The following is a 15875-nucleotide window of genomic DNA, read 5'->3' as shown; positions in this document are numbered from 1 at the left end:
GAAAATGCTTTTAGAACTTGGTTGATTGAACCACCCCGGACATGTGATTGAAATGTGGGATGGATTGGACATTCCGTTCGTGATTTATGGCATTTTTTGTGATATAGGCCCCTCCTACTAACTTCGGAAGAGGATTACGGCCGAACGATACGCACTTTCAAAATTCTGCAGTTCAGTTTTAATTGGATGGGTCCAGAGATCACGTGTGCCGATTTCTGTGAGATTTGGACAAAATCTGTAGGAGGAAAAGCAAAAAGTGTGTTTTGGACAAAATTCAAAATGGCGGAAAATCTATCATGGCGGAAATGGGCGTGGCCTATATGGGGAGATGCGTCATGACCCAAGGAATCCAGGGAAAAAATATTTTTTATTTTACGACCTATGGTTCAAGAGTTATAAGCCAAAAGGTAAAGTGGGCTGTTATAGCGCCACCATGAGGCCGACCGATAAAATTTTAAGGTTAAATAATTTTAGGGATAATGTTGAATTATCCCTAAAAGTTTTGTAACTATAGTGATTACAGTCTCAGAGGAACAAATACTTGAATGTGAATTTTTGCCTTTTCCCATTCATGTCAATGGGGAAATTTAATTCACTAATAAATTCATATCAATTAAACTATACAACATTTCTCTTAACAAAATACAAGCACACGATTCCCGATTTTTCCGGTCAATTTGACATATGGCTCAAGTGCGTACAGCGTACAGTGTGGGAGGTATAAAGCGTCAAAATAAAGACTACTCCAGTGAAATAATAAAGTGTCACAGTTACAAGAGTCTGGTTGCCCATTCGGGCAACCACACTAAATAGCAGCTGTTACATTTACTACTTCTCATTACTTACTCAATCTCATTACTGTATTACATACAAAACATGATACATTATCTTATCAGCACAAGTAAATACACTTATTTCAGACTGAAGGACAGACAGGAACTAGAAAGAGGCAATTCTGGGAAATTGCAAAGTGTGGTTGCCCACATCGCACCCGTCGAAAATGGAATCGCTTTTGTCTCTGCGTTGATGAAACCACCCTCGACATGTGATTCAAATTTGGGATGGATCGGACATTCCGTGCGTGAATTGTGGCGGTTTTTGTAAAATAGGCCCCTCCCACTAACTTGGGAAGACGATTACGACCGAACGATACAGAAGATCTAAATTCTGACTGTGCTGTTGAAATCGGATAGGTTGGCTGATATAGGCCCCTCCCAGTAATTATACCAGCCAATTACAATGTCAAGTCATCCTTTGTGATCATGCATAAGTCATTCAAAGAGGATTTCCCCCCCAAAATCATGTTTTTGCAACAAAGGGGTATAGGCCCCTCCCAGTAATTTTGCCAGCCAATTACAATGTCAAGTCACCCTTTGTGATCATGCGTAAGTCATTCAAAGGGGATTTCCCCCCCAAAATCGTGTTTTTGCAACAAACGGGTATTTTTTTTTGCAATTGTAGCGCCCCCTATGGATGGAAATGGAATTGCTTTTGGCTCTGTGTTGATTAGGCCATCCTAAACATGTGATTCAAATTTGGGGAGGATTGGATTTTCCGTTCGTGATTTGTGCATTTTTTTGTAAAATAGGCCCCTCCCACTAACTTTGGAAGCTGATTACGGACGAACGATATGGAATATCGAAATTCTGACTGTGCTGTTTTCATCGGATAGATCCCGAGATCATGTGTACCGATTCCTGTGAGATTTGGACAAAATCTGTAGGAGGAGGAGCAAAAAGTGTGTTTTGAAGAAAATGCTAATTTGCTGCAAATTCGTTCTAGACGGAAATGGGCGTGGCCTATATGGGAAGATGCGTCATGACTCATGACCCAAGGAATCCATGGAAAAAAACATTTTGATTTTACGACCTACGGTTCAAGAGTTATACCCAAAAATGTAAAGTTGGCTGTTATAGCGCCACCATAAGGCAGACCGATATACTTCTAAGGTAATTAATTTTAGTAATTATTATGAATCTCTCCTCCAAGTCTTGTAAGTATAGCCCTTACGGTCTCAGAGGAAAAAATACTTGAAAGTGAGTTTTTGCATTTTCCCATTCATGTCTATGGGGAAATTTAATGCACTAATTAATTCATATCAATTAAACTATTAAACAAATGTCTTAGCAAAATACACGCACACGATTCCCGATGTAGCCCGTCGTTTTGACATATGGCTCGAGTGCGTGCGACAAAAACTGTGGGAGGTATAACGCGACAAAATAAGTTTATCTATAATGAAAAGAATAAAAGGTCACTAAAACAATAGTATGGTTGCCTTCAGGCAACCACACTAATAATAAAGTGTTACAATTACTAGAGTCTGGTTGCCCATTCGGGCAACCACACTAATAACAGCAGGAAGGCATGGGCCACAATCCACCGTCTTGGCAAAGACCACACCACCCATAATTCACAACGGTCACAGCAAACTCTATTGCATCACAACTGGTGTAGTTATTGGATGGAGCCCGCACACCACCAAAAAAAGAAAAACAACATACTATATAGTATGCCCTCCGTGACCATGGACTTTAGCCTTTCGCTTTTCTGCGATTTAACCTTTTTTCAAATCCTCAACAATGATGAAGAATCGTGCACTATAGCGTGCCACTTAATGACCTTGACCAATATCAATGACCTTGAGCAGTATAAATTACCTTCAATAAGACTAGTAAATGACCTTGACCAGTATAAATGACCTTGACAAGTACAAATGACCTTGACCAGTATAAATGACCTTCACTAGTAGAAATGACCGTGACCAGTATATGACTGTGACCAGTATACATGACCTTCATGAGACTAGTAAATGACCGTGACCAGTATAAATGACCTTTATAAGACTAGTAAATGATCTTCACCAGTATAAATGACCTTGACCAGTATGCGGTCCGTGACCATGGACTATAGCCTTTTGCTTTTCCTTGATTTTCACCTTTAAAAAATCCTCAACAATGATGAAGAATCGCGCACTATAGCGCGCCGCTCAATGACCTGAGACCATGGACCAATGAATGAAATACAACACATTGAGCAGGGCACTGCAGGGAGTTGAACCCCGTTCCGGTAAACCAGAAGTCCGACACCAGTGCCTTAGTTTTTGTGTTGTTGTTCATTTAAAGGTCCAGGTGTGCATACGCATGTGCGCCTGTGCGTGTGTAGGTGCATGTGTGCATGTGTGTGTGCACGCTTCAATGACCACTGTTGGACCCAATGGCGATCAAGGACCTCAGGGAGCCACCCATAATTCACAACGGTCACAGCAAACTCTGTTGCATCACAACTGGTGGCCAACAGTCGTAACCAACACCGCCGCCGACCCACAGGAGAATACCATCGCACAGTGGTATCAGACCAACCACAATCAGCCAGCCCTCAAACCAAACCATTCGACCTAGAAGAACTCGAAACCCGGAAAAGCAGCAGAGATTGATGACATACTGGCAAAAATTATACAGCACCTGGAACCTAACGCAAAGACCTGGCTCGTGGGGATGCTGAACACATGCATGGCACAGAAAACCATCCCTTCTGTCTGGAGAAAGGTCAAAGTGGTTGCAATCCCCAAACCTGGCAAAGACCCATCATCCTCAAAGAGCTACCGACCCATTTCCCTCCTCTGCATCACCTACAAGAGAGGCTGCTACTCCAACGCCTCATACCACTCATAGACACCAAGCTGACTAAAGACCAAGGTGGTTTCCGTCCCGTCCTGTGCTGGACAGAGCTCAACCTCACCCAACACATTGAGGATGGGTTTGAGGGAAAACAAATAACTGGAGCAGCAACTGGAGGGCGAAGCAAGCACGCAGGCAGCTTGTGCCTGCCTGCCTGCCTTCCTGCCTGCCTTCCTCATGTGGAAGCTGCATAGTTGACTTTGTGTGTGTCTTTCTTTTTCTGTCTGTCTTTCTTAGGATGAAGATCAAGGTAGACGCCGTTGGAAGGCTCAACACAAGCCGATGCCCCTAGAGATCCATCCCAAAGCTTCCCTCAGGGAGTCCAGCAAGCCAGCTAGCCAGCAAGCCCGCCCAGTCAGCCAACGCAGCCAGCCAGCTCCGCCAGTCAGCCAGTGTAGAAAGTCAGGCTGACAAGCCAGAGCATATCAGCCCTTGCAGTCCGCCATTGCAGCCATACCAGCCTTGCTCAGTCAGCTCAGCCAGGCCTCTCTCGAGGCCTGGCTCTCTGTCTGCCTGGCCCGGTCTGCCCTGCCCTGCCTTGCAGCAACAGAACCAGCCTTGCTAGCAAGCCAGCCAGCTCAGAATACGAGCTCAGCAAGCCAGCGCAGCTGGCAAGCACGCAGTTAGTCTTAACCAGTTTCAGACAGGCAGGCCAAGGCAGACAGACAGGAAGACCGAGGCGCCTAGGCAGGCAGACAGGCCAGGAAGGCAACAAAGTGCAGGCAGGGGGACTATCCGGCCTAAGGCTGCGCTGCAAGGGTTGGAGCCTGGCCAGCTCCTGCTGATCTCCGCTGAGTGGCTGTGGCTGCACAGTAAGGCTGCAGTAACCTAGTCTGGGCTTGTTGCTGCACTGGCTTGCTCAGCTCGCATTCTGAGCTGGCTGGCTTGCCAGAAAGGCTGGTTCTGTTGCTGCAAGGCAGGGCGGGGCAGACCGGGCCAGGCAGACAGAGAGCCAGGCCTCGAGAGAGGCCTGGCTGAGCTGACTGAGCAAGGCTGGCATGGCTGCAGTGGCTGACTGCAAGGGCTGATATGCTCTGGCTTGGCAGCCTGACTTTCTACACTGGCTGACTGGCGGAGCTGACTGGCTGCGTTCGCTGACTGGGCAGGCTTGCTGGCTAGCTGGCTTGCTGGGCTCCCTGAGGGAAGCTTTGGGATGGATCTCTAGGGGCATCGGCTTGTGTTGAGCCTTCCAACGGCGTCTACCTTGATCTCCGTCCTAAGAAAGAAAGACAGAAAAAGAAAGACACACACAAACCCAACTATGCAGCTTCCACCTGAGGAACCGAGACGCGAAAAAAGAACTGAGCGTCACTTGGGATGGTCACAAACTCTCCAACCATACCCACCCCATGTATCTTGGAGTTACACTGGACAGGACACTCTTCTTCAAAAAACACCTGGAGAACACAAAAGCCACGGTCAACACCCACAATAACATCCTGTGAAAACTAGTGAACTCCAAGAGGGGCGCAGACCCACAAACAATCTGTGCAACTGCCATGGCCCTGTCTTTCTCTACAGCAGAGTATGCCTGCTCAAGCTGGAGCCGATCACGTCACACCAAATTGGTCGACACAGCCCTAAATGACACCTGTCGCATCAACACGGGATGCGTCAAGACAACACCTGTCCCGTGCCTTTATGCGCTAGCCGGCACCTCCCCCCGCACATCAGACGACTGTGTATCGCTCAAGATGAATGGAGAACACAGGAGATAGACAGTGAAGTTGGGAATGAACGAAGGAAAGTCTGGAATGAAATGATAGAGAACACCTCACACACACATAGTTTCCTTTTGTGGCTGTTTACATTCGAGGGTCGCCGGTCCTCTCGAACGGAACAGTTTAACGTCATGCCCAGGACGAAAAGATATAGAGAACACCAACATGACAAATAACAGCAGGAAGGCATGGGCCACAATCCACCGTCTTGGCAAAGACCACACCACCCATAATTCACAACGGTCACAGCAAACTCTATTGCATCACAACTGGTGTAGTTATTGGATGGAGCCCGCACACCACCAAAAAATGAAAAACAACATACTATAGTATGCCCTCCGTGACCATGGACTTTAGCCTTTCGCTTTTCTGCGATTTAACCTTTTTTCAAATCCTCAACAATGATGAAGAATCGCGCACTATAGCGTGCCACTTAATGACCTTGACCAATATCAATGACCTTGAGCAGTATAAATTACCTTCAATAAGGCTAGTAAATGACCTTGACCAGTATAAATGACCTTGACAAGTACAAATGACCTTGACCAGTATAAATGACCTTCACCAGTAGAAATGACCGTGACCAGTATATGACTGTGACCAGTATAAATTACCTTCATGAGACTAGTAAATGACCTTGACCAGTGTAAATGACCTTTACAAGACTAGTAAATGATCTTCCCCAGTATAAATGACCTTGACCAGTATGCGGTCCGTGACCATGGACTATAGCCTTTTGCTTTTCCTTGATTTTCACCTTTAAAAAATCCTCAACAATGATGAAGAATCGCGCACAATAGCGCGCCGCTCAATGACCTGAGACCATGGACCAATGAATGAAATACAACACATTTGAGCAGGGCACTGCAGGGAGTTGAACCCCGTTCCGGTAAACCAGAAGTCCGACACCAGTGCCTTAGTTTTTGTGTTGTTGTTCATTTAAAGGTCCAGGTGTGCATACGCATGTGCGCCTGTGCGTGTGTAGGTGCATGTGTGCATGTGTGTGTGCACGCTTCACCACTGTTGGACCCCATGGGGATCAAGGACCTCAGGGAGCCACCCATAATTCACAACGGTCACAGCGAACTCTGTTGCATCACAACTGGTGGCCAACAGTCGTAACCAACACCGCCGCCGACCCAAAGGAGAATACAATCGCACAGTGGTATCAGACCAACCACAATCAGCCAGCTCTCAAACCAAACCCTTCGACCTAGAAGAACTCGAAACTGCAATGGGAAAGTTGAAACCCGGAAAAGCAGCAGGGATTGATGACATACTGGCAGAAATGATACAGCACCTGGAACCTAACGCAAAGACCTGGCTCGTGGGGATGCTGAACACATGCATGGCACAGAAAACCATCCCTTCTGTCTGGAGAAAGGCCAAAGTGGTTGCAATCCCCAAACCTGGCAAAGACCCATCATCCTCAAAGAGCTACCGACCCATTTCCCTCCTCTGCATCACCTACAAGAGAGGCTGCTACTCCAACGCCTCATACCACTCATAGACACCAAGCTGACTAAAGACCAAGGTGGTTTCCGTCCCGTCCTGTGCTGGACAGAGCTCAACCTCACCCAACACATTGAGGATGGGTTTGAGAGAAAACAAATAACTGGAGCAGCAACTGGAGGGCGAAGCAAGCACGCAGGCAGCTTGTGCCTGCGTGCCTGCCTTCCTGCCTGCCTTCCTCATGTGGAAGCTGCATAGTTGACTTTGTGTGTGTCTTTCTTTTTCTGTCTGTCTTTCTTAGGATGAAGATCAAGGTAGACGCCGTTGGAAGGCTCAACACAAGCCGATGCCCCTAGAGATCCATCCCAAAGCTTCTCTCAGGGAGTCCAGCAAGCCAGCTAGCCAGCAAGCCCGCCCAGTCAGCCAACGCAGCCAGCCAGCTCCGCCAGTCAGCCAGTGTAGAAAGTCAGGCTGACAAGCCAGAGCATATCAGCCCTTGCAGTCCGCCATTGCAGCCATACCAGCCTTGCTCAGTCAGCTCAGCCAGGCCTCTCTCGAGGCCTGGCTCTCTGTCTGCCTGGCCCGGTCTGCCCTGCCCTGCCTTGCAGCAACAGAACCAGCCTTGCTAGCAAGCCAGCCAGCTCAGAATACGAGCTCAGCAAGCCAGCGCAGCTGGCAAGCACGCAGTTAGTCTTAACCAGTTTCAGACAGGCAGGCCAAGGCAGACAGACAGGAAGACCGAGGCGCCTAGGCAGGCAGACAGGCCAGGAAGGCAACAAAGTGCAGGCAGGGGGACTATCCGGCCTAAGGCTGCGCTGCAAGGGTTGGAGCCTGGCCAGCTCCTGCTGATCTCCGCTGAGTGGCTGTGGCTGCACAGTAAGGCTGCAGTAACCTAGTCTGGGCTTGTTGCTGCACTGGCTTGCTCAGCTCGCATTCTGAGCTGGCTGGCTTGCCAGAAAGGCTGGTTCTGTTGCTGCAAGGCAGGGCGGGGCAGACCGGGCCAGGCAGACAGAGAGCCAGGCCTCGAGAGAGGCCTGGCTGAGCTGACTGAGCAAGGCTGGCATGGCTGCAGTGGCTGACTGCAAGGGCTGATATGCTCTGGCTTGGCAGCCTGACTATCTACACTGGCTGACTGGCGGAGCTGACTGGCTGCGTTCGCTGACTGGGCAGGCTTGCTGGCTAGCTGGCATGCTGGGCTCCCTGAGGGAAGCTTTGGGATGGATCTCTAGGGGCACCGGCTTGTGTTGAGCCTTCCAACGGCGTCTACCTTGATCTCCGTCCTAAGAAAGAAAGACAGAAAAAGAAAGACACACAAACCCAACTATGCAGCTTCCACCTGAGGAACCGAGACGCGAAAAAAGAACTGAGCGTCACTTGGGATGGTCACAAACTCTCCAACCATACCCACCCCATGTATCTTGGAGTTACACTGGACAGGACACTCTTCTTCAAAAAACACCTGGAGAACACAAAAGCCACGGTCAACACCCACAATAACATCCTGTGAAAACTAGTGAAATCCAAGAGGGGCGCAGACCCACAAACAATCTGTGCAACTGCCATGGCCCTGTCTTTCTCTACAGCAGAGTATGCCTGCTCAAGCTGGAGCCGATCACGTCACACCAAATTGGTCGACACAGCCCTAAATGACACCTGTCGCATCAACACGGGATGCGTCAAGACAACACCTGTCCCGTGCCTTTATGCGCTAGCCGGCACCTCCCCCCGCACATCAGACGACTGTGTATCGCTCAAGATGAATGGAGAACACAGGAGATAGACAGTGAAGTTGGGAATGAACGAAGGAAAGTCTGGAATTAAATGATAGAGAACACCTCACACACACATAGTTTCCTTTTGTGGCTGTTTACATTCGAGGGTCGCCGGTCCTCTCGAACGGAACAGTTTAACGTCATGCCCAGGACGAAAAGATATAGAGAACACCAACATGACAAATAACAGCAGGAAGGCATGGGCCACAATCCACCGTCTTGGCAAAGACCACACCACCCATAATTCACAACGGTCACAGCAAACTCTATTGCGTCACAACTGGTGTAGTTATTGGCTGGAGATGAAGAATCGCGCACTATAGCGCGCCGCTCAATGACCTGAGACCATGGACCAATGAATGAAATACAACACATTGAGCAGGGCACTGCAGGGAGTTGAACCCCGTTCCGGTAAACCAGAAGTCCGACACCAGCGCCTTAGTTTTTGTGTTGTTGTTCATTTAAAGGTCCATGTGTGCATGCACGCTTCAATGGCCACTGTTGGACCCCATGGGGATCAAGGACCTCAGGGAGCCACCCATAATTCACAACGGTCACAGCGAACTCTGTTGCATCACAACTGGTGGCCAACAGTCATAACCAACACCGCCGCCGACACACAGGAGATTACCATTGCACAGTGGCATTAGACCAACCACAATCAGCCAGCCCTCAAACCAAACCCTTCGACCTAGAAGAACTCGAAACCGCAATGGGAAAGTTGAAACCCGGAAAAGCAGCAGGGATTGATGACATACTGGCAGAAATTATACAGCACCTGGAACCTAACGCAAACACCTGGCTCGTAGGGATGCTGAATACATGCATGGCACAGAAAACCATCCCTTCTGTCTGGAGAAAGGCCAAAGTGGTTGCAATCCCCAAACCTGGCAAAGACCCATCATCCCCAAAGAGCTACCGACCCATTTCCCTCCTCTGCATCACCTACAAGAGAGGCTGCTACTCCTGTTTACATTTGAGGGTCGCCGGTCCTCTCGAACGGAACAGTTTAACGTCATGCCCAGGACGAAAAGATATAGAGAACACCAACATGACAAATAACAGCAGGAAGGCATGAGCCACAATCCACCGTCTTGGCAAAGACCACACCACCCATAATTCACAACAGTCACAGCAAACTCTGTTGCATCACAACTGGTGTAGGTATTGGATGGAGCCCGCACATGAGCACATCACAGGTATAAAAAAAAAACGTTCTGTATTGAAATACTGACAACGTTTCGATCTATTTGATCTTCATCATGTCATGTGTACACAAAACATACACTTTTATACTAAGGGAGTGCCCCCATCAACCAATCAAAACACCACATTTTGGTGCCCCTCCCATCACTGCAGGTGTGACACGTCAACCCTGAGTGAGTAGGTGGGGACCCAGACATATTGATGTAAATATAGTCTGTTCAGAAATGTTAGTGCCTCTCATAGAGCTTGTAGGTGATGCAGGAGGGAAATGGGTCGGTAGCTCTTCGGGGATAATGGGTCTTTGCCAGGTTTAGGGATTGCAACCACTTCGGCCTTTTTCCAAACAGAAGGGATGGTTTTCTGTGCTATGCATGTGTTCAGCATCCCCACAAGCCAGGTCCTTGCGTTAGGTCCCAGGTGCTGTATCATTTCTGCCAGTATGCCATCAATCCCTGCTGCTTTTCCGGGTTTCAACTTTCCCATTGCAGTTTCACGTTCTTCTAAGTCGAAGGGTTTGGTTTGAGGGCTGGCTGATTGTGGTTGGTCTGATACCACTGTGCGATGGTATTCTATGTGAGTCGGTGGCGGTGTTGGTTACAACTGTTGGCCACCAGTTGTGACCAAGACCGCCACCGACCCACAGGAGAATACCATCGCACAGTGGTATCAGACCAACCACAATCAGCCAGCCCTCAAACCAAACCCTTCGACCTAGAAGAACTTGAAACTGCAATGGGAAAGTTGAAACCCGGAAAAGCAGCAGGGATTGATGACCTACTGGCAGAAATGTTACAGCACCTGGGACCCAACGCAAAGACCTGGCTTGTGGGGATGCTGAACACATGCATAGCACAGAAAACCATCCCTTCTGTCTGGGAAAAGGCCAAAGTGGTTGCAATCCTTAAACCTGGCAAAGACCCATTATCCACAAAGAGCTACCAACCCATTTCCCTCTGCATCACCTACAAGGCTATATGAGAAGCTGCTACTCCAACGCCTCGTTGCCACTCATAGACACCAAGCTGACTAAAGACCAAGCTGGTTTCCGTCCTGGCCGCTCCTGTGCTGGACAGAGCTCAACCTCACCCAACACATTGAGGATGGGTTTGAGGGAAAACAAATAACTGGAGCAGCATTCAGAGATCTCTCTGCTGCCTACGACACTGTCCAACACCGCACAATGGTCAGGAAAAGCCTCCTCAACAACAGGCGCTTCTATGTCCAGTTAAATGACCAGAGGAGTAAATGGAAAGCACAAAAGAACGGCCTACCACAAGGTAGCCTGCTCGCCCCCTCCTTTTCAATATCTACACAAACGTCCAGCCACTACCCAAAGTAGTAGTACTGGAATGAAATGATAGAGAACACCTCACACACACATAGTTTCCTTTCGTGGCTGTTTACATTCGAGGGTCGCCGGTCCTCTCGAACGGAACAGTTTAACGTCATGCCCAGGACGAAAAGATATAGAGAACACCAACATGACAAATAACAGCAGGAAGGCATTATAAATTACCTTCATGAGACTAGTAAATGACCTTGACCAGTATAAATGACCTTCATAAGACTAGTAAATGATCTTCACCAGTATAAATGACCTTGACCAGTATGTGGTCCGTGACCATGGACTATAGCCTTTTGCTTTTCCTTGATTTTCACCTTTTTTAAAAATCCTCAACAATGATGAAGAATCGCGCACTATAGCGCGCCGCTCAATGACCTCTGAGACCATGGACCAATGAATGAAATACAACACATTGAGCAGGGCACTGCAGGGAGTTGAACCCCGTTCCGGTAAACCAGAAGTCCGACACCAGTGCCTTAGTTTTTGTGTTGTTGTTCATTTAAAGGTCCAGGTGTGCATACGCATGTGCGCCTGTGCGTGTGTAGGTGCATGTGTGCGCACGCTTCAATGACCACTGTTGGACCCAATGGCGATCAAGGACCTCAGGGAGCCACCCATAATTCACAACGGTCACAGCGAACTCTGTTGCATCACAACTGGTGGCCAACAGTCGTAACCAACACCGCCGCCGACCCACAGGAGAATACCATCGCACAGTGGTATCAGACCAACCACAATCAGCCAGCCCTCAAACCAAACCCTTCGACCTAGAAGAACTCGAAACTGCAATGGGAAAGTTGAAACCCGGAAAAGCAGCAGAGATTGATGACATACTGGCAGAAATTATACAGCACCTGGAACCTAACGCAAAGACCTGGCTCGTGAGGATGCTGAATACATGCATGGCACAGAAAACCATCCCTTCTGTCTGGAGAAAGGCCAAAGTGGTTGCAATCCCCAAACCTGGCAAAGACCCATCATCCTCAAAGAGCTACCGACCCATTTCCCTCCTCTGCATCACCTACAAGAGAGGCTGCTACTCCTGTTTACATTCGAGGGTCGCCGGTCCTCTCGAACGGAACAGTTTAACGTCATGTCCAGGACGAAAAGATATAGAGAACACCAACATGACAAATAACAGCAGGAAGGCATGAGCCACAATCCACCGTCTTGGCAAAGACCACACCACCCATAATTCACAACGGTCACAGCAAACTCTGTTGCATCACAACTGGTGTAGGTATTGGATGGAGCCCGCACATCACAGGTATAAAAAAAACGTTCTGTATTGAAATACTGACAACGTTTCGATCTATTTGATCTTCATCAGGTCATGTGTACACAAAACATACACTTTTATACTAAGGGAGTGCCCCCATCAACCAATCAAAACACCACATTTTGGTGCCCCTCCCATCACTGCAGGTGTGACACGTCAACCCTGAGTGAGTAGGTGGGGACCCAGACATATTGATGTAAATATAGTCTGTTCAGAAATGTTAGTGCCTCTCATAGAGCTTGTAGGTGATGCAGGAGGGAAATGGGTCGGTAGCTCTTCGGGGATAATGGGTCTTTGCCAGGTTTAGGGATTGCAACCACTTCGGCCTTTTTCCAAACAGAAGGGATGGTTTTCTGTGCTATGCATGTGTTCAGCATCCCCACAAGCCAGGTCCTTGCGTTAGGTCCCAGGTGCTGTATCATTTCTGCCAGTATGCCATCAATCCCTGCTGCTTTTCCGGGTTTCAACTTTCCCATTGCAGTTTCACGTTCTTCTAAGTCGAAGGGTTTGGTTTGAGGGCTGGCTGATTGTGGTTGGTCTGATACCACTGTGCGATGGTATTCTATGTGAGTCGGTGGCGGTGTTGGTTACAACTGTTGGCCACCAGTTGTGACCAAGACCGCCACCGACCCACAGGAGAATACCATTGCACAGTGGTATCAGACCAAGCACAATCAGCCAGCCCTCAAACCAAACCCTTCGACCTAGAAGAACTTGAAACTGCAATGGGAAAGTTGAAACCCGGAAAAGCAGCAGAGATTGATGACCTACTGGCAGAAATGTTACAGCACCTGGGACCCAACACAAAGACCTGGCTTGTGGGGATGCTGAACACATGCATAGCACAGAAAACCATCCCTTCTGTCTGGGAAAAGGCCAAAGTGGTTGCAATCCTTAAACCTGGCAAAGACCCATTATCCACAAAGAGCTACCGACCCATTTCCCTCTGCATCACCTACAAGGCTATATGAGAAGCTGCTACTCCAACGCCTCGTTGCCACTCATAGATACCAAGCTGACTAAAGACCAAGCTGGTTTCCGTCCCAGCCGCTCCTGTGCTGGACAGAGCTCAACCTCACCCAACACATTGAGGATGGGTTTGAGGGGAAACAAATAACTGGAGCAGCATTCAGAGATCTCTCTGCTGCCTACGACACTGTCCAACACCGCACAATGGTCAGGAAAAGCCTCCTCAACAACAGGCGCTTCTATGTCCAGTTAAATGACCAGAGGAGTAAATGGAAAGCCCAAAAGAACGGCCTCCCACAAGGTAGCATGCTCGCCCCCCTCCTTTTCAATATCTACACAAACGACCAGCCACTACCCAATGCCTAATGCCAGCATTTCATCTACGCCGACAACCTCTGCATTACGACCCAACAAGCAGACTTCCAGAAGATTGAGTCTGTCCTTGAAAGTGCCCTCCAAGAAATGTCAAGCTACTACAATACAACCACCTGAAACCCAACCCATAGAGAACACCTCACACACACATAATTTCCTTTCGTGGCTGTTTACATTCGAGGGTCGCTGGTACTCTCGAACGGAACAGTTTAACGTCATGCCCAGGACGAAAAGATATAGAGAACACCAACATGACAAATAACAGCAGGAAGGCATGAGCCCCAATCCACCGTCTTGGCAAAAACCACACCACCCATAATTCACAACGGTCACAGCAAACTCTGTTGCATCACAACTGGTGTAGGTATTGGATGGAGCCCGCACTTCACAGGTATAAAAAAAACGTTCTGTATTGAAATACTGACAACGTTTCGATCTATTTGATCTTCATCAGGTCATGTGTACACAAAACATACACTTTTATACTAAGGGAGTGCCCCCATCAACCAATCAAAACACCACATTTTGGTGCCCCTCCCATCACTGCAGGTGTGACACGTCAACCCTGAGTGAGTAGGTGGGGACCCAGACATATTGATGTAAATATAGTCTGTTCAGAAATGTTAGTGCCTCTCATAGAGCTTGTAGGTGATGCAGGAGGGAAATGGGTCGGTAGCTCTTCGGGGATAATGGGTCTTTGCCAGGTTTAGGGATTGCAACCACTTCGGCCTTTTTCCAAACAGAAGGGATGGTTTTCTGTGCTATGCATGTGTTCAGCATCCCCACAAGCCAGGTCCTTACGTTAGGTCCCAGGTGCTGTATCATTTCTGCCAGTATGCCATCAATCCCTGCTGCTTTTCCGGGTTTCAACTTTCCCATTGCAGTTTCAAGTTCTTCTAGGTCGAAGGGTTTGGTTTGAGGGCTGGCTGATTGTGGTTGGTCTGATACCACTGTGCGATGGTATTCTATGTGAGTCGGTGGCGGTGTTGGTTACAACTGTTGGCCACCAGTTGTGACCAAGACCGCCACCGACCCACAGGAGAATACCATTGCACAGTGGTATCAGACCAAGCACAATCAGCCAGCCCTCAAACCAAACCCTTCGACCTAGAAGAACTTGAAACTGCAATGGGAAAGTTGAAACCCGGAAAAGCAGCAGAGATTGATGACCTACTGGCAGAAATGTTACAGCACCTGGGACCCAACACAAAGACCTGGCTTGTGGGGATGCTGAACACATGCATAGCACAGAAAACCATCCCTTCTGTCTGGGAAAAGGCCAAAGTGGTTGCAATCCTTAAACCTGGCAAAGACCCATTATCCACAAAGAGCTACCGACCCATTTCCCTCTGCATCACCTACAAGGCTATATGAGAAGCTGCTACTCCAACGCCTCGTTGCCACTCATAGATACCAAGCTGACTAAAGACCAAGCTGGTTTCCGTCCCAGCCGCTCCTGTGCTGGACAGAGCTCAACCTCACCCAACACATTGAGGATGGGTTTGAGGGGAAACAAATAACTGGAGCAGCATTCAGAGATCTCTCTGCTGCCTACGACACTGTCCAACACCGCACAATGGTCAGGAAAAGCCTCCTCAACAACAGGCGCTTCTATGTCCAGTTAAATGACCAGAGGAGTAAATGGAAAGCCCAAAAGAACGGCCTCCCACAAGGTAGTGTGCTCGCCCCCCTCCTTTTCAATATCTACACAAACGACCAGCCACTACCCAATGCCTAATGCCAGCATTTCATCTACGCCGACAACCTCTGCATTACGACCCAACAAGCAGACTTCCAGAAGATTGAGTCTGTCCTTGAAAGTGCCCTCCAAGAAATGTCAAGCTACTACAATACAACCACCTGAAACCCAACCCATAGAGAACACCTCACACACACATAATTTCCTTTCGTGGCCGTTTACATTCGAGGGTCGCTGGTACTCTCGAACGGAACAGTTTAACGTCATGCCCAGGACGAAAAGATATAGAGAACACCAACATGACAAATAACAGCAGGAAGGCATGAGCCACAATCCACCGTCTTGGCAAAAACCACACCACCCATAATTCACAACGG

The sequence above is a fragment of the Protomyctophum parallelum genome (assembly GCF_964188405.1).
Source record: "Protomyctophum parallelum genome assembly, chromosome: 7".
Classification (NCBI taxonomy): Eukaryota; Metazoa; Chordata; class Actinopteri; order Myctophiformes; family Myctophidae; genus Protomyctophum; species Protomyctophum parallelum.
The sequence above is the reverse complement of the archived record's forward strand: the minus strand, read 5'-3'. Positions refer to the sequence as shown.